This window comes from Erinaceus europaeus, chromosome 4, assembly GCF_950295315.1.
Source record: "Erinaceus europaeus chromosome 4, mEriEur2.1, whole genome shotgun sequence".
In the NCBI taxonomy this organism is placed as follows: domain Eukaryota; kingdom Metazoa; phylum Chordata; class Mammalia; order Eulipotyphla; family Erinaceidae; genus Erinaceus; species Erinaceus europaeus.
This window is the reverse complement of record NC_080165.1, coordinates 128,669,146-128,688,520: the sequence shown is the minus strand read 5'-3', so window position 1 is coordinate 128,688,520 and position 19,375 is coordinate 128,669,146. Positions and strand designations below refer to the sequence as shown.

At 34.3% G+C, this 19,375-nt stretch overlaps 1 protein-coding gene across 5 annotated transcripts in view; it reads right to left on the bottom strand.

Moving 5' to 3' along the window:
• Positions 1–19,375, bottom strand: part of LOC103126218 (triadin) — a 279,909-nt gene that overhangs the window by 110,736 nt on the left and 149,798 nt on the right. The gene's annotated exons all lie outside the window — the stretch shown is intronic.

Here is a 19,375-nt window from a genome sequence, read left to right as displayed (position 1 = left end):
TATAGATGTAACTTGGACAGTGTTTTATTTAGCACCAGAAGATGTTTTAAAGTTAATGAAGATCACTGAAAGAACAGTTGAGAAGCTACATCGATTCACTTAACTGACTTACGAATTCGGCCTATAGAAGCAGATTCCCAGTGGAAGATACTACGAATAGCAGTGTATTGTCTTTATGTTTTCACTTACTTTAGAAATAGCATAAAGTAACTATATATGATGGCATTTATAATAGTGTTGATTTTAATTTATCATGTTGTTTTATTATGCTGTAGAAATCCATAGTCAATGATGTCTGTTTTGCTTGTTTTGTGGTAGAACCACAGCTTGCTTAAGATACGCGAGATGTCACTGTTCTGATCTACTGTTTTATTCAAACAGAGATAAAGAGGGAGACACTAAAGCATCAAAGCTTCTTCTACCATTCATAGTAACGCTGTGCCTGAACCTGATCCAGGGGTTTGGTAACACAGACACCCTACCCTGTAAGTTACTTTTCTAATGATGTCAGTATTTATTTAGTAATTAAAAGAAAATGCATTGCATACAGTATTTTATATTATATTACAATAACATGAAAGGGGATAATAACTCTAGCTCCTTTCAAAGGTTATTGAAAATATAAATAATACATGTATTTAAACATAATAATGCTAATTTAATTTTCACACTTATAATTAAATCATATTCTCTGTCTGAGATGGCATTTTCCAGTTCTGAAAAGTTTTAAAATTCATTTTGCAAAATGCGGATACATAGTTTCCTTTTTAAGAAAAGAGCTTTATTTATTTATTTAATTTGAAATATTTATTTACTGGATAGAGACAGAGAGAAACTCAAAGGGAGTAGGGAGACAGAGAGGGAAAATAAAGCGACACCTGCAGCAGCTTCACCAGTTGTGAAGCTTTCCCCCTGTAGGTGGAGACTGGCGGTTTGCACATTATTGGTATTGCACATTATAATATGTATATTAAGTGAGGTACACCGCCACCTGGCCCATGGATACATATTTTCTAAGGCGCTGAATAGAAGGAGTAATTGGAGCATAAGAGTAGCTTTAGAATTTTCTCATAGCATATATTCAAAGCACTATTTTATATATGACTTAAGCTTATACACAAATAAAATTTCAAATGTATTTTAACTTTGCACTATTTAATATGTATCAGTTTTCAAATGATGCTGACCAACCAGGTAATTACAATGCAATATATATGTATATATATATATATATATATGTAAAATTAATGCAGTATAGTTCAAAAGTTAAACATAATAGTTCAGATATTAGTTTTACTGTGCAGAAGCTCAACATATTTTAGTAATTCACCTAAAGACTGAAAATCAAGATATATCAAATTACCCATCATTGGGAATCTGTCTAGAAACCAGAAAAACAAGGAAATTAAAAATGGCTCCCTAGACAAAATTATTACATTTACAAAATGTATTAAATTAATTTACAAGTAGAATAGAAAATTTACTTCTTAGGGGAATGGAGGCTTGACATTTTTTTATATAAATGATTTAAATGGGGAAAATAAATAATGTCTCCTATCTCATCTTATCTGACTGTTTGACTTTAGGATTTTACCAAAGAAGTTATTGACAGGAAGCAGCTGGCTGAGTTGATTGTTTAATCAATTCCCACACCAGAAGAATCTGCTCTTTTGTTTTAAATAACTTCAGGATCTATCCACTATCCTAAAGATACATTTGTTCTATATTCTTCTCCATCTCAATTTGCTGTAATTTTAAGAATAAGAATATAACACACTTACAAATATAATGATGGAACTGAGTGATAATTTGTGAGACTTTCTGTCTGACTTGTTAGCTATTAAGGACATTTAAAAGTAAGCTTTGTTCAGTATTCTCTCAATAGTTCTACTAGCTAGTCAAATGTGTGCTTGAGTATGGAATCATATTTTACTTTGGTTCTATCAAATTAATTTCATTAGTCAATCAAAAAAACCAACCCTAAGTTAGCAGATTGCCTTCTATGTTGACAATACGATTGGTAGGATTTAGCTCTATTTGCCAACTTGACATTAGAAGGACACAGATTGTAAGTTGTTCTCAACTGTGATGCTTAACAAATTGAATGAAGAAAAATATGCAAAAAAAAAAAAGAAAACCTATAAGGCTGTGATTCCCTTTGAAAATACATGTTCTGGGAGTTGGGCGATAGCAGCGGGTTAAGCGCACGTGGCGCAAAGGGCAAGGACTGGCGTAAGGATCTCGGTTAGAGCCCCCAGCTCCCCATCTGCAGGGGAGCCTCTTCACAGGTGGTGAAGCAGGTCTTCAGGCATCTTTCTCTCCCCCTCTCTGTCTTCCCCTCCTCTCTCCATTTCTCTCTGTCCTATCCGATAACAACGACATCAATAATAACTACAACAATAAGATAAAATGGGACAGTGTTAATAATTCTTATCTAATACAAAACACTGCAATCGCATTTACAGCAATAAAACAACAAGGACAACAAAAGGGAATAAATAAATAAATATTTAAAAAAAGAAAATACAATTTTTGGGTTATTGGCAAAATAGCTCATTAGAATAATGTGGCTCTTTTGCCACAGATGGAACTCAAGTAATAGCCTGTATCCCACTGCTTTGAAATGATAGATGTCCAGAGTTTGGCAAAATGCCTGCTATATCTTAACATTCAATAAGTTCACCATCAGTGTAATCATCATCATCTCAAAAATCTTTAAATTGTAGGTGTAGAAATAATGCACTGTTGACAAGTAGAGATTTTCTCTAGCTCTAGGTCAAACATGTTAATAAGGTTTATTCGTTAATTCCTTTTCTGTGTAACCTCAAATACAGAAAGATGTGTTTATAATCTCATGTGGAATTTAAATAATAAACAGTGTTGCTTGTCTCTTATACAGTTATCTAATCCATATAAAATAAAATCAATGCACACTTTTTAAATTATCCTTTTAACTATTTCAACACTATAGGGAACTGCAAGGAGAGTTGCCCTGTCCTACCTTTCTTCCCCTTTATCTCTACCAGTGGCAAAATGTCTCTATGTGCTTTTTAAAAACTTTTCTCTGACACAAGAAAATATTCCATGTTTGCAAACAAGTCAAAGATACATGAAAAGCCTGAGGAATAATTACAGAACCATTTTTTAAAAAAATGCCTTTGGAATTTAACTCAGAGAGGAAAAAATAGATTTGATGTTTGCTTTTTCTGCTGGGTTCTTTAATAAGATGATAAAATTCCACAATTTTTTAACTACAGGCATATAATAAGCTTCAATACTTGTATCTAATAGGCAAAAGATAAAATGGGACAGTGTTAATAATTCTTATCTAATACAAAACACTGCAGTCGCATTTACAACTACACGCTCACTTGAATGATCTATTTGGAAGTCACTCAACTATTCTTCCTGTTTTAAATACTATGTAATTAGTACTGTTTTGTCATTTAAGACAATACCTACTTCTTATCCAATGTCTTCAAAGGAACTATTCATAATTATACAAAAATATGTTACTCTGGGATAAAAACATTATTAATATCACCTTTATCACGAATAATAGAACATGGAAAATGTTTGCATCTTATGAAACTTCTTGGCAAGATAAATTACGGCATCAGTTTGTTTTTATAGATACATAGTGTGTTTCAATATGGCAATGCTAGTGCTTTCCCTATTTCCTTTCACTTTGTCTAAGAGATTCCAATTACAACAAACAATTCTTATCAGTGAAACACCTGATCACCCATTATATAATGGCTATGTAGAGTTTTAACAGGAAGTAACTTGTAGGTTGCTTTTTTGGGGTTTTAGTTGCTGTTGTCATCAAGGTTGTTGCTGTACAACAAATCCACTGCTCTTGATAGCTTTCCATCAATTCCTTTGTTTTTCTTTGTTATATTTGTTAGGACAGGGGAAAAATTGAGAAGGGTTGGTGCAATAGAAAAGAAGAAAGAGCACTGCTTCACTGCTCATGAAACTTACTCAGCTGGTGAGGATTGCCAGGCTGGCTTGGAACTGGATTCTTGCATATGGTGGTGGCATCTGCACTCAACTGGGTGCACCACCACCTGGCTCTTGTTATATGATTTTTTGTTCTCTTTTTAATTTTTTAATGGAAGAAGTATATTAAACACAGAGGAGAAATACTGACTAGACTGAAGTAGTGAGGATTTGAGATTTTCAATTTAAGTAAGTGTGAATGATACAGAATCAACAATATATTATTGTGTGTTCTGATTAATAAATGATTCATAGCGTATATATAACACTTTTATAGTGGGAAACTACTTTGCTCAATTCTTACCCTGTGTTGATTTTTCATTTGGTATTGTTAATGGTAAAATATAGTTATTTATTTTAAACTAGTAATTTTTACCCTTAAGAAAGGAAGAAAAAAATTAACCATTTAAATATAAACATTTAACTCTTTTAAGCAATTAGCAGTGATAATAAAACTAATAATGTGCATTGAATAATGATAGTGCTACCTCTGAATGAAATCTTTCCCAACTTCTCTGGTCCTTTCTTCTCTAGCTGTCTATAGATAGTATTTTCTTTCATTTTTCTTCCCATCTTTTTTTTTTTTGCTATTTATTTTATTTGTCAAAAACCTTAACAATGTGTTACTTCCATCTGCTTTTAGATTCATGTTAAAAGCACTGATGGAAGGCTAGTAAACCCTGTCTTTGAGCATATCACCCTGTATAAAGACAAGATTATAAATAGACAAAATATATTGTACTCAAATATAGAATTATTAGTAGTACTATGTGGAAATTTAAAAAGTCATTGTGTTTCAACATAGAGTATTTAAGAAAGGCAAAATTTAATCTATATTGAGTTACAATCACAATTATAGAACTGATTAAAGAGTTGTTAGGCAACTGATTGCAGTCTATTATCACTAGTGATAATTCTGATATTGTAAACTTCCTGTAGTTTTTCATCCTGTAGAGATAAATGTCATAGAAAATGAATACTTTTTCACTAAATATGTCTTTAGTAAAATAGTTGTATCAAATGATTTAATTCATAATTTGATTTATTAGAATAGGTACAGTACATATTTATTATTTATATATTTTTTTAATGAGGCCTGATTAACAAAAGGGATAAAGCTGTAAAATCACTTGATTTGTCAGAAAGTCCTAGTTCCTTTATACTTTCCCTACTGGCAATGCAAATGAGTCTTAGAATATAGTTTTTGGGGAATATGTTTATATAATTACTAGAATGCTTTTTAAATCTGCACTCTTGCATATAAAATGGCATGTGATTATTACTAGGCATGATATATTAATAAATAACACCTAATTAGTTTGATAATTCTTTGATTAAGTCTTAATTTTTCTTGCTTCTCATGTAGCAATTCAAATCACTCTGTATTATTTGTTCTTTTTCAAACTATTTTAGAACATATTTTGAGTAGTCTCAGTAGGATACCTGAGGAGAAATTTACTCTAGTCTGACAGCAGGCTCGTGCCATTAATAGTGTCAAAGCTAGACCAAAATGACACTTTAATGAAAGTGTCCTCACAGAAAAGATATCCTTTCAGAATCTGACACTACTTTCAAAAGGGTAGAAGGCAAAAATTCTAGGAATGTGAGGAAAAGGAAAGCATATGCCCTCATTTTATTCCTGGACACAGAGAAAGTACAACAAAACTGCACTATGACCAGAGAAGACTTATTTACTACTTTGCCTCTGTAATCAAAAGCCTTCATCACAATAAAGCTAACAGAGAACAACAGCAACAACTGAGAAATCACAGTCCCTCAAAAGTGCTTGGATCTATTTATGTGTTACTTTCAGTCACTTACAGTTATTACAATGCTTAGTGTGTGTTGATTTACACAAATATGAAAATATTGGGCTTTTATCTTAAACAACTTTCACAGAATTGAAATAATCAGAAGGCATCTCTCTTTGAGGTATGCCAAGTCCAGAAACTATGCACTCCCATAATTAAGCATAAGTTCATTATCTTTTATTTCAGCCTAATTCTTTATGTAGACTGTAGTTTGCCAGAGCACAGACCACACTTTGTTCATTCTGAGCCAGTCTCTTCAGAGACAATAGCAATCACTTCTTTAAGAATCTTTTCACGAGGTCTATTCACAATGCTTAGAAACCTGTCACCTTTTAAAAGAACAAGATTATTTCCAGGAATGAGTAAAGGGGTTTGCTCTGGGATGATTTTCAATTTTTTTTCATTGAGATAAATAGTATAAACCATGAATTCAACAAACATAACAGGTATCTGACAAGACATGAAGTAAGAATTTCTTGAATGAATGCTCTCTGTAAGGCAGAACAGAAATACTTGCTATGATGTATATCTGAGTGATGTATGACAAATCAGAAAGACAAAAGAAATGATGTACAGAAAAATCACAACTTTCCTATACTAGGACACACGGATCATAACATTATATACATAAATGATGCTTACTTATTAAAGTCAGAGTGTGCTTAAGTGTATTTGCGTATGTGCCTGAATTAAGTTATGCATGGTAGTGTCTTCATTTCCACTCTGAAGGAGATGAAACTACCATGGCATTTCTGTTTTTAGAAATTATTAGAAGATACTTAAGACAAAGTGATAAAATTTTTGCCTATCATCTTCAATACAACAGTATAAATGATGCATAATTAGTACTATGCTGTGTAGACACTTAAACCAAGGCTAGAAAACATCAGATGGCTAGAATGAAAAAATTAGTCTGGTATGCTATTTATCGAAGTGGTTTGATTTTATTCCCCTCTTTCTGACAAATTTCTACTTGTGCAACCTTAGGTATGTATTTATTTGGCAATAAAGAGCCAACACTCAAGAGAGTCATAGAGTCTAAGTGCATGTTGACTATTTGCTCAAGTATGCTACAATAATCTAATTACCAGACTCATTTGACAGAAGAAGAAATGGAGACCTAAAAAGATTAACTTGCCTACATTGTATTTCCAGCAAGGTCTATATTTGAATCTACATGGTTTGACTCTGGAGTCTGTAAGCCTAACCAGGTACTCTTACATACATACTTTAATATTTGCATTGGATAGTTGCCTCTGAAAAATAAAATTTACACACACACAAATACATGCCAAAAATAAGCCAAAATTAAGCATATTATAATTATATTTTGTTATTAATGAGTCCAATTCTAGTACTTCTACTACTTTTCCTATAATACTATGTTTATAAGAAGTAGTCACACAGACTCCTATGGTGCATGTTTCTGCCTATATTTTAAGTTTATAATTATGTGGAATTGTCAAAATATCCTGTAGTGTTTTTGAGTTGCAAAATGTACACACACAATACACACACACACACACACACACACACCTCTGTCACAACCCTTAGGAACAATGACTTGAAATTTTTCATTCCTGCCTTCAAAACCATATTCTAAGCCGACAGTTTCACCAATATTCCATTTTTCTCCCTTCATTTTCTATGCCTTAAACAGAGTGCTTCCTGGCCATGCTTTCTGAAATTCTGATTTTGTGTCATTGTTTTACTTTAAAAGTTTTCTTCGATGCCATTTCTTTGTGAGTGACCTGGTCTGCAATGATATCCTGGAAACTCCCTGACTAAAATAGTAATAAGCACAAGAAAAAAATTATATCCAGCCTTGTGTGACCTCACATTCCTATCTTTCCTATTGTTTCTCAAAATACTGTAAGAATCCATTGGAGTTAGTCTTGGCTTTTGAGTTAAAAGACTCAAATTAAAAAAAATTAAATTTTGGAGGATTGGGCAGTAGCGCAGTGGGTTAAGCGCAGGTGGCACAAAGTGCAAGGACTCGCTTAAGGATCCTGGTTCGAGCCCCCGACTCCCACCTGCAGAGAAGTTGCTTCACAGGTGGTGAAGCAGGTCTGCAGATGTCTACCTTTCTCTCCCCTTGTCTTCCCCTCCCCTCTCTATTTCTCTCTGTCCTATCCAACAATGAATGACATTAATAATAGCTACAACGACAAGGGCAACAAAAGGGGGTAAAAATGGCCTCCAGGAGCAGTAGATTCATGGTGCAGGCACTGGGCCCCAGCAATAACTCTGGAGGCAAAAAACAAGTTAAATTTTGATGTTTGTCTTATATTGACATAGCTTGTTTTATTTTTTCTTATAGGTCTTTAAATGCACAAAGAGAAAATTCATTTTTTTCCAGGAAGAATAAATTTATTCTTACTCAGAATTACCATATTGAGAAAATTTGTATACTTAAAAGAATCAAGGGCACAAATGGAATTTTCATAATTTTTTTCTTTTCTATTTCATCAACTTGGGAATTATTTCAATATTGCTCATCAACTATGTCCAACAATGCTATAGCATTAAAAGTAGAAAAATAGAATGAAAATCAATTACTTAGAAAAATGATTCATTGATAAACAAACTAAAAAGAGAGAAAGGAACAAAAGTGGAATAAGGATGGAGTTGCCTACAAGAATGACGCTATTATAAAATACACTAACATTGGGTCTGGGCTATGGCCTGCCAGTTTAAGTGCACATGCCATGAAGCACAAGAACCAGCATAAGGATCCAGTTTCAAGCCCAGGCTCCCCGCTTGCAGTAGGGGTCATTTCACAAGTGCTGAAACAGGTCTGCGGGTGCTATCTTTCCCTTCCCTTCTCTGTCTTCCCCTCCTTTCTCGATTTCTCACTGTCTTATCCAACAACAAGATGGAAAAAAAAAAAAGCCATCAGGAGCAGTAGATTGATGGTGTAGGCAACGAGCCCTGGCAATAACCCTGAAGGCAAAAAACACTAATATCACTCAAAAAATACAGATAAGCCATTTTTTGTGTTTTATTTTTAGTATCAACAATCATAGTTGAGAACTTAGAATTTTATCTTTACCATAATTGCAAAGAGAAGAAAATGTACAAAGAACATTATGTTTTCTTCTGTGAACCAGAGATGAACTTTAAAAGGGAAGTGATGATACAATGATTATTAGTAACTAAGATGAAATCGATCACTTAAGTGAGATCTCAGTCTGATTCTTCAGAGAACAATGAGTTTTATCAAACTCTAGAATTGAATGAAACATTAAAATTTAAAAGAAGTCTCATCCAGCTAGTCCTTCAACAAAAACAGATTTTATCATGTAATATTTTATAGAGACAGTCTGAACTATAACATTTTTATTAAAAAGGTATGTGATAGTAGTCTTTCAATTCTTAGTCAAACCTTTGTGTTAAAAATTCTTTGTTAATCCCACAAGTGCAGAAGAAACAAAAAGGTATCAGAAGTAAATCAATAACAAGTAAATATAAAACAGGAAGGGAGGGTGAATAAGAGTTCTGGGGACCAAGTGCCTTTTGGGGGAGGGAGACAATTTGGTGGTGGTAGATAAAGAGTGTTAATGCCTCTCTTTAGGATATATGAAAAGATATACCTGTGAAGGTCTTAAAATTCAGCATTTTCTTAATAAAGTTGTAAAAGAATATGTGTAAAATAACAAGTTATTATTCTCATTAATGCTTATAAATTTAAAGATCCTGCTTTTGATAAAATTATAAGCCATGAAGTTTTTCAAAAATTTACATTCTGCCTTGCGATGATTCAAATTTTTAAAGAATGGAAGTAATAACAATGAGCTTTTTTGGCTGCTATCAGGCCACATCATCACCCAGGTTCCTAAGCAGAGAATCCTTGAATTTCCCCACAGATAATATGAGCCTAGACCTCTAATAGTTCTGTCACTTTATCATCACTGGTCACATCCATTGGGAACATTATCATAACCCATTTTGTGGGTTTCTTTAGGTCCATGCCCTCACTATGACTTAGTGATGGCAGGAATTGCCCCATTCTTTGAGGGGAGGCTGGGTCATTCTGCTCTGCCACTCAAGGAAGATTGGTTCTGAAGTGAATGCAACTTAGAATATTCCCAGTTGTGGCCAAAGACTGTGAGCTCAGTTCGACATGGAGATGGAGACTGTATATGCTTCCATGTTAAATAAGAATAGATACGGGCCCAGGGTTAGATTGGTGTGGTAAGTAGCTAATTACACTGGGGGCTGAATGGTGGCACACCTGGTTGAGCACACATGTTACAATGCATGAAGACCTAGGTTCAAGCCCCCTGATCCCACCTGCAAGGGGAAAGCTTTATAAGTGGTGAAGCAGTGTTGCAGGTCTCTCTCTGTCTCTCTCCCTCTATATCATCCCCTTCCTTCTTGATTTCTACCTGTCTCTATTCAATAAAAAACATAATTAAAAACAATAGTTGACTACATTTATTATATATATTCTTCAAGTTTGTAAGTTGGTGCTCTAATCCTGCTTCCTAGTTCTATTCTCCACTCTGACACCATCTTCCCAGACAATATTTCTAGTCCACCCACATGTTAGTGGCAAAGCTCAAGCAAAGATTACTAAGCTATATGCTCCTAAGAACATACCTAAAATAAACTTCCTAGCTTCCTTCCACCCTAAGGTCCCTAATTTTATCTGCTTTATTCTTACTTCATGGTTACTCTTTATTAAACACTTTGTCCTGCTTTCTATCTTTCAGCCACCAAGTTGCAGATGCTAAGATTTCGTCCTGACTTGCCTGGGCAGATGACCTCACCAATGTTTCCTAGACCCTACCCCACTACAGAAATACAGAAACAGGCTGAGGGTATGCCAATGCACATGTCCAGCATAGAAGTGATTACAGAAGCCAGAACTCCCCTTTTTTGCCCCCAAAAGAATTTTGGTCCATACTTCCAGAGGGGTAAATGATAGGGGATGTAAACCAGGAGGTTCTGTTCCCCATTTGACCAGAACCCAAAGCATTTGTCACCAGGAATCTTTTGTTTTTATTTATTTATTTTTACCATCAATGAAATGGAAGCAAATCTGGAAAATACCAAGAAAGCCGGGCACTGTTTCTCTTATCTGAGAGAGAAGAGGAAAAAATGAAAGACACCCAGAATTAATAATAGGTATAAAGATAACTTAGACAGGACCGTTGAAAAAATGGATATGCATATACGTATACAGGTATATAGATAAATATAGAATCAGCCCATATCTTTGACCTTATGAGAACTACTGCAATTTCCAGTGGAGAGGATGGGGACACAGAACTCTGGTGGTGGGAACTATAAGGAATTATATCACTATTATCTTACAATTTTGTAAAATTAATATTAAGTCACCAAAAATAAATAACCTAAGTAATAGTATGCCAAATACTGTTAAAGATATATTTGAAATCTGTAGTTGTTATCTAAAGGATGGGTATGGTCATGCAGATTTATGCATGAAATTGGATCATATTGGTTGTGTTCTTAACATCTTCCCAAATGAAATATGTACATATATATGTATATGTAAATATATAAATATTTAGGACCTGAGAATTTATGAAATAAATAAATAAGCTGGCTATTACACTTCTGATCAACATTTTCATTATTTTTTCTTACTTCTTTAAATCAGTTTTAAGTGATTTAAATATTTTTTAAATTTATTTTTCATTTTGTTGCCCTTGTTGTTTAACATTGTTGTGGTTATTAATGTTGTTGTTGTTGGATAGGACAGAGAGAAATGCAGAGAGGAGGGGAAGACAGAGAGGGGGAGAGAAAGAGAGACATTTGCAGACCTGCTTCACCGCCTGTGAAGCGACTCCCCTGCAGGTGGGGAACCGGGGTCTCAAACCAGGATCCTTATGCTGGTCCTTGTGCTTGGTGCCACCTGCGCTTAACCCACTGCGCCACCGTCCGACTCCCGTTTTAAGATATTTTTAAAAGTTAAGCAATCCCAGTGGTAAGTGGTAATAACTATTCCTGGTACACTAAAAGTAAAATATAAAATTTCTGAGTATCTATTGCATATTGCAAACCTAGTAAATTATCCTCAGGCTTAAAAGTATTTTTGCTATAACTTATCTTTTCTGGATAATCAGTTTACTGAAAAGACTCAATAAATATCTATTGGGTAAAAATCAAAACACCCCCATTTTTTTATGATATTGCAAGAGTTATGCATACACAATTTTACAAATCTAGGTTTACTGTTATTGTTATTATTACTAGTATTATTACTAGTATTATTATTATTTTCATTCAGGTGGAATACACAGACATCAATGACTTGCACTGTGAAAAAATGTTTTGACCCAAAAAGTATATGTTTTTATGAGCCAATATCCACTTTTTAATAAGGGTGTCTTTGTGTAGATCCTTGCACTTAGTACTATGTACACTTAACAAGGTGTGCCACTGTCTGTGCCCACTCCGCTTTATTATTTTTTTTAAGAAGAGTAACACAAGGGTGAATTTTGCCTAATTTTCTCCAATACAGCCAATTGAACTCTAAAATACATTAGATTAGAGGATTAAATAACATTGACTATAACATAATTATTTTTCTCCTCTTTTTAACAAGAGCAAACCAGCAATGCAGTTACGCATTGATGAAGCTTAAGAAAGGAACTGTAATAAAGCAAGAGTATTAACTTATTCTTTAAAGTTCTTTCTATCTAACCTTAAAACTGATAGGATTGCATTATGGGTTTTAAAATAAATTGTATTATGGTCAGAAGATTTTGAGAGTGGATACATTAAATTTTAAGAAAATTAATGACACAATAATAATTTACCTTCACAAAAATTTTGGCACAAACAAAAGTGAGATAGTAAGTGCTGGGGTCAAGGTGGAGATTTAGCAGCCCCTGCTGAAGGAGGATGACAAGTTACCTGGATGGTGAAGTGTGCTGATACCTATTACCTTGGTGAAATATTGAACTGTTTAATCCTGTGACAGACAACCAAACAATCTTGCACATCAACATTTCCCCAACAAAGTGACATTAAAGTTAAGAAAATTAGCCACAAATGAAGAGTCAAATAGCAACTAGAATTTCAATAATGGCATAAGTTCTATGGGATACACTTTGATGTGTGTTGAACTTTAGTCTGAAGGACCGTCAAATTGAATAAAGCTGAAAACAGCTTTAAAATGATAAAGCAAACGAGCACACCAGACTTTGTGTTAGACATTTAAATTGTTATCTTTGTCTATATTGAATATATAGAAGTCCCTGAACTATGTAAATTCTTTATTAAAGAAATCTGTGTTGGGGGCCAGGAGGTGGTTCACCTGACTAGGCTCACACATTACAGTGCACAAGGATCCAGTTTCAATAAACTGGTCCCCACCTGCAGGGGAAAACTTCACAAATGGTGAAGCAGGGCTGCAGTTGTTTCTCTCCCTCTATATCTTCCCCTGCCCTCTCAATTTCTCTCTGTTTCTACTCAATAATAAATAAATTAATAAGAAAATAACATTATAAAAAAAGAAATATATCTCTTGTCTACTTGGTTGGTGATGCATGTGATTTCATTAAACAAAGGATGCCGATGAAGTTGAAATATGAAACTGTTAACAACACAGTGGTATTTTTTTAAAAAGAATCTGTCTAAATGTATGAACCCTCATCTATATAGCACTTAAGAAAACTGTGCGTAGTAACAAAGTACTGAATGGAAATTGGACTTTTTAAGTTTGAGAAAGATAAAAAAAAATCTGAAGAAACAAACTGATTATCTCTTCTTTCAAAAGCACATGACAAAAAAAAAAAAAAAAAAAAAAAACTCAATGTCACAATGTATGCCTTGACCTGGACTATCAGGGCTAGTTTTTACACTAAAAGCAAACAAAAAACTAGAGAGGCTGGTGTTGGCGCACCTGGTTGAGCACATGTGTTATAAAGTACAAGGTTCCAGGTTCAGGCCTCTGGTCCCCACCTGCAGGGGGAAAGCCTTGCAAGTGGTAAAGGTGTCTGCAGGTGTCTTGCTCTCTCTTTCTCTATCTCCCCCTTGCCTGTTAATTTCTGGCTGCCTCTATCCAATGAATAAATAAAGATAAAAAATCTAACTAGACTACGTTAGCACAAGCCAGGAAGTAAGGGGCCATTAGCTTCAGAATAATCACTATGGGGGGGACAAGATATTTCTGTCTGTTTCTCTTGCCCTCTCTTTCTCCTCCTTCCTTCCCTCCATCCCACTTATTTTCCTAAGAGAAAATTATAGATTATTCAAAATAGATCCTATAACAAGATCTTCATAATCAAGATATCTAATGGCGAGTTTGTTTAGATACTGAAGGAGAACAGAGAACCTTGTTCCAGAAAAGAGTTCTTTCAGATTTGTCAGATCTTTAATACTTATAAAATTATACATTGTAGACACATATCTACTCTAGTTACACACAGGACCAGTCTTATTATACTTTAACTTTTTAGCTTTAAATTCAATTTAAAATAAATTTAACTTAATATACAGTGAGTTCATATGAGAGAATTTTAATTAGGTTCCACAAAATGAATTGATCCTTATAGTTTAAACAGACTTATTAAGATGGCCCTTGAACTTGAGTGAGAAATTGCTATTTGTCATAAGCTGATGTATATTCACTACAGAGTAACAGAAAAAAGCATTCAGTTTATCTTCAGGCATATGGATAGAATTTCAATTAAAGTATTTTAATATTATCTTAGAAGTATTTGCTTTATGTGATAAATAGACAAATATTGGGACTCATGTCATAGCATAAGCACATTACATAAGCAAATTTTTAAAATATGAACACAATTTGGGCTAATATAAACTATAATTTGGACTACTTTTGAGGAACACAAGAATACTGTAGAAAAGAAATAACTTTATTCAAAGAACTTTCAAAAGACAGGTTTTTAAAATTATTTTTTAAAATAAGCCAGACCTCCCACATTCTGTATCCTACAATGTCCTTGAGTCCATACTCCCAGAGTGTTAAAGAATAGGAAAGCTATCAGGAAAGGGGATGGGATACGGAGTTCTGGTGATGGGAATTGTGTGGAGTTGTACCCCTCTTATCCGATGGTTTTGTCAATGTATCCTTTTTATAAGTAAATTAAAAAAATTGTTTTATTATGTTTATTTATTTATTGGCTAGAGACAGTCAGAAATCGAGAGGAAGGGGGAGAGAGAGAGGGAAAGAGACAGAGAGACACCTGCAACCCTGCTTCACCACTTAAAGGCTTTCCCCCTGCAGGTGGATACCAGGGGCTTGAACCTGGGTCCTTGCACATTGTAACATGTGCGCTCAGCCAGGGGTACCACCACCCGGCCGCAAAAGATAGTTTTAAAAACTCATTACCAATAATTAATAATGAACCTAGCTAAACAATAACAGGTGTTCCATTAATCCCAAACACAAACAGATGGAAGCACAAATGTTTTCTAAATAGTGGATACATGCAGAGCAATAAACTTGGCAGGAATTGTTTTCCTCTGTAATTGTCAGTCAAAGCTTAAGTCTTCTCACTTGTATTTTGCCTACATCTATATGTCCAAATTAAACAATATTTATCTTTCTTTCTTTTTCAAAATTTTAGTCACCTTTAATACGATTTGCTCCATTTTGTATTTGCTTCATTAACAAAATCATAAAAAGATAGTCTGGCTGAATTTTCCTATATATTTGAGAAGTTTGCATAGTTCATTTTATTAAATAATAGGCACATCATGAAAGCTCCTTTCTGAAGCTTCTTTCCTTCTGCATTGTAGCTAAAATAATATACTGATCAGACTGTTCTTTGATGCTTATAAAGCTTAGCACTAATAATATAACATTAAGAACATGATTGTATAAATATTGATGGAATCATTTGATAAAAAACAGAAAGTCAGGATTGGGCAATTGTACATCCTGGGGCTAGAAGGCGATGCACACAGTGAAGTGCAAATATTATCATGTGCAAGATTCTAGTTCAAGTACCCAGTCTCCACCTATAGGGAGGAGATTCACAACTTATGAAGCAGTGCTGCAGGAGTCTCTCTTTCTCCTGCTCTTATCTCACCTGCCTCTCTCAATTTCTCTGTCTTAGCAAATAAAGTAAATTAATAAACAGTCTTGTTTACAAAAACAGACAATCAACAAGTGACATGAAGAAATGCCCCACCTGCAGGGGAAAGCTTTGTGTGTGGTGAAGCAGTGCTGCAGGTGTCTCTCTGTCTCTCTCCCTCTCTATCACCTCCTTCCCTCTTGATTTCTGCTGCCTCTATCCAATAAATAAAAAGATTTAAAATTTTTTTAGAAAGAAATGTAATCATACAGCATGCAGAAATATTTTCAGAAGTTAATAAAAATACCCCATAATCTGAATCCATAGCTTTTTAAAGAACATTCACACCTGTTTTTTAAGATTCTCCCTGTATAGTTAATAGTTGTGTCTTTAGTATTCCCTTTAGTCTGAATCTGGTGATGAAATTTCAGAAAGAAATTATTGGAACAGTGACTATAATGCTAGTGACTATTATACTAACATCGTTTACTGACTGACAATACATGGTTCTCTGTATCTTATGATATTTTTGAAATTGTTATTTTTTACAATCAAATAGCATCTACTATTATTAACTCAAAGTATACAAATAACACACAGATTTCCTCAAATAAGGATATTTCAAAACTTTAGTTCAGCAAGAAATTCTATTTTGTATATGTAAATAGCTGCACTAAAGGGGAATGTATGGGTAAAATGTAACTTTTCTGAAACTATCCTAGTTAAACAAAATGAATGTAATCTTTATTGTACAAAATTGAATTAGTGATGTATTGAGGACTGATCTGTCAATGTTGAGAAGTCCCTTTCATTTGGTTTTTATTTTTCTGTTCTGTCATTCTTCAGTTGTAGTGTTTTGAATACAAGCCACACTATACTAAAGACCTTTATGGCAAGTGCAGTCATCAACCTCAGAAATTAAAACAATAGTAATTGAGTCAAGGATTGATGAAGTTCAACTAATACCATTTAGCCAAACAACACCTCCAGTCCAAGAAAAAATAGCAACCAAACAAAAAAAAAAAGAGAGAGAGAAAGGAAAAAAGGGAAAGCAAGAATAGACAATTATGCAAATCTACTGTCCACTATAAGTTCTAGGGACAGAAAGGGGAGAAAGGGAAGTAGAGAAGACACACACACATAGAGTCCACTCCGAGTCAGATTCTTCCCCAAAATAATTCACAAGCAAGTATCAGTGAATTCAGAAAACAAAAGGAAGAAGAAAAGAATTAAAAAAAAAGGAAGGAAGGAAGGAAGGAAGGAAGAAAGAAAGAGAGAGAGAGAGAAAGAAAGAAAGAAAGAAAGAAAGAAAGAAAGAAAGAAAGAAAGAAGAAAAAAGGAAGAGCAGTGAAAGGAGTTTTTTGTTTCTTTGTTTTTAAATTAGCTAGGAGGAGGGAAAAAGGAGTGGAGAGAAGAGATAGAGAGAAACAAGTTCCTCTCACAATGGATAGGACACCCAGTCACCTAGCAATGGAAAAAGCAACAACGATTAATTTTGGTCAATCCAAAGAAGGTGATGGAAAAGGGGCACGTGTTTATAATAATAGTAGTAATAAAATAAAATAAAATATAGTAGAAAACCGCTAACATTCAGTCTGCAGCTTGGATCACTCAATTGGCTGCAGGCAGCCTGAGCAAAGACAGCCAATTGTTAAGAAGTATCCAAAAAAAAAAAAAAGAGAGAGAGAGAGAGAGAGAGAGAGAGAGAAGTTAAAGGAAGAGGCTTGGAATGAAACCCCTGGTGAGCCAGGAATCTTGGTAAAGAAAATAGCTCAGCCAGAAGCCTGCTAGGAGCAGCTGGGCTGGCCCTGGAGGCTGGTACTGGAGTGGGGGGGGGGTGAGCTCAGGAATAGTCGAAGGATTTTTCTTTATCCCCCTGACCTCCATTTATCAGCCCAAGAGAGAGTTATGGGACTGTATTTTGGTGTCACTCTGACCAACCCGTATTCACCCTCCTACAGACAACCCAGTATCCTACCCTATCCTGCAGATCCCGGGTTGCAAGCTGCTGCCTCTTGGAGCTCATGGCAGCTGAGGCTCCAAAGTTGCCTTCTTGGCTCTGCCGCCCAACTCCCTTTTATCTGAAACAACCATCCTGATAGGCTACGGTGAAATAAAATTCAAGCCATAATACCATTTTGCAATGCATATACTAGACACTTTACCAACAATATTGTAAGTTTGTAAATATGATTCCAATTTAAAATGTGATGACACTGAAAAGCAAATGAAGTTCAGTTATTTCCTGAGTCCAATGCTATCAAAAGATGAAATTAGGTATTACACTGCTATTTGTGTCCAAAGTCATTTCTTTTCACCACATTAGGAAAACTTTTTAAAAGTTCCATTTAATCTTCTTATGATATGGTACACAAGTGTTAATCAGTTTTTAATTATTTTTAAAATTTATTTATTGGATAGAGATAGAAATTGAGAGGAAAGGAACAACACTGTTTATGATACTGTCTTTTCAGGTGGGGGCTGGAGTAGAACCTGCAACCTTGTGCATTGTAACAGGTGCACTTAATCAGGTACGCACCACACAGACCCTGTGTTAGCCATTTTCACCAAGTGAGTCATTGATTTTTTTTTAGTTTTTCTTTGCATTTCAGTTACTAACAAGTAAGAAAGAAGGGGAGGAGAAAAGGAAGGAAAAATAAAATGAAGGGAAGAAGAAGGATTAACTAGAATAAGTTTCTACAATTAAACTTGTCACAGATTCAAAATTCTCAAGATTTTCTCATTTTCTAGGCTCTAGATTTGCTATATATTTGCTTTGGCCACGATACATGCATTTGTCAACATGAGCATAATTACAAGTATACACTTTAGAATTACATTTAAATAATAGTGTAGACAAAATATAAACCATCGTCTTCAATTATATTATAGAAAATTAACTTCTTTGGCAATAATACCCTTTTAGATATACTTCTCTGTGTGTAAAAAGAGAGTATCATCAATTTTTAAGTCTGCAAAAGACACAGTACAAACAATCATGTCACTCATTCTCAAGTAAGATGTTAGTAAAGAATTCTTTGTTACATTCTGGACAACTAAGATGGGGAGGTAATAGTTAATTTAATTGAGAAAGCATTTTTCTATCTTGATTATTAACTCTAAAATTGATTACCACAAATAGTAGTTCTCTAAAGTAACTAACTCAAATTCACATGTGAGAAAATAGAAAAGCTTTGAAAATTGTATTTAATTCAGCAGACTTTACTATGATATTTGTTCATTTCCAAACACAGTAGATACAGGATATTTTTTATTATCATAAATCTTTTTTTTCTTCTTCTCACCAGGCATATTGCTTGGGCTCAGATCAGCACTAAAAATCCATAGCTCCTGGTGGACATTTTAGCTTTTTTTTCTCTCTCTTTTTTTCTATTTTATTTAACAGCTTCTGAAGCAGCCCCCTGGTAGGGCTCCAAACAAGGGTCCTTGCACTTTTGCACTTGGTGATATGAACACTTAACATGATGTGCCACTGCCAGCCGCTCCCAGCCCCCATCATAAATCTTCTTAGTAAAGAGGAAT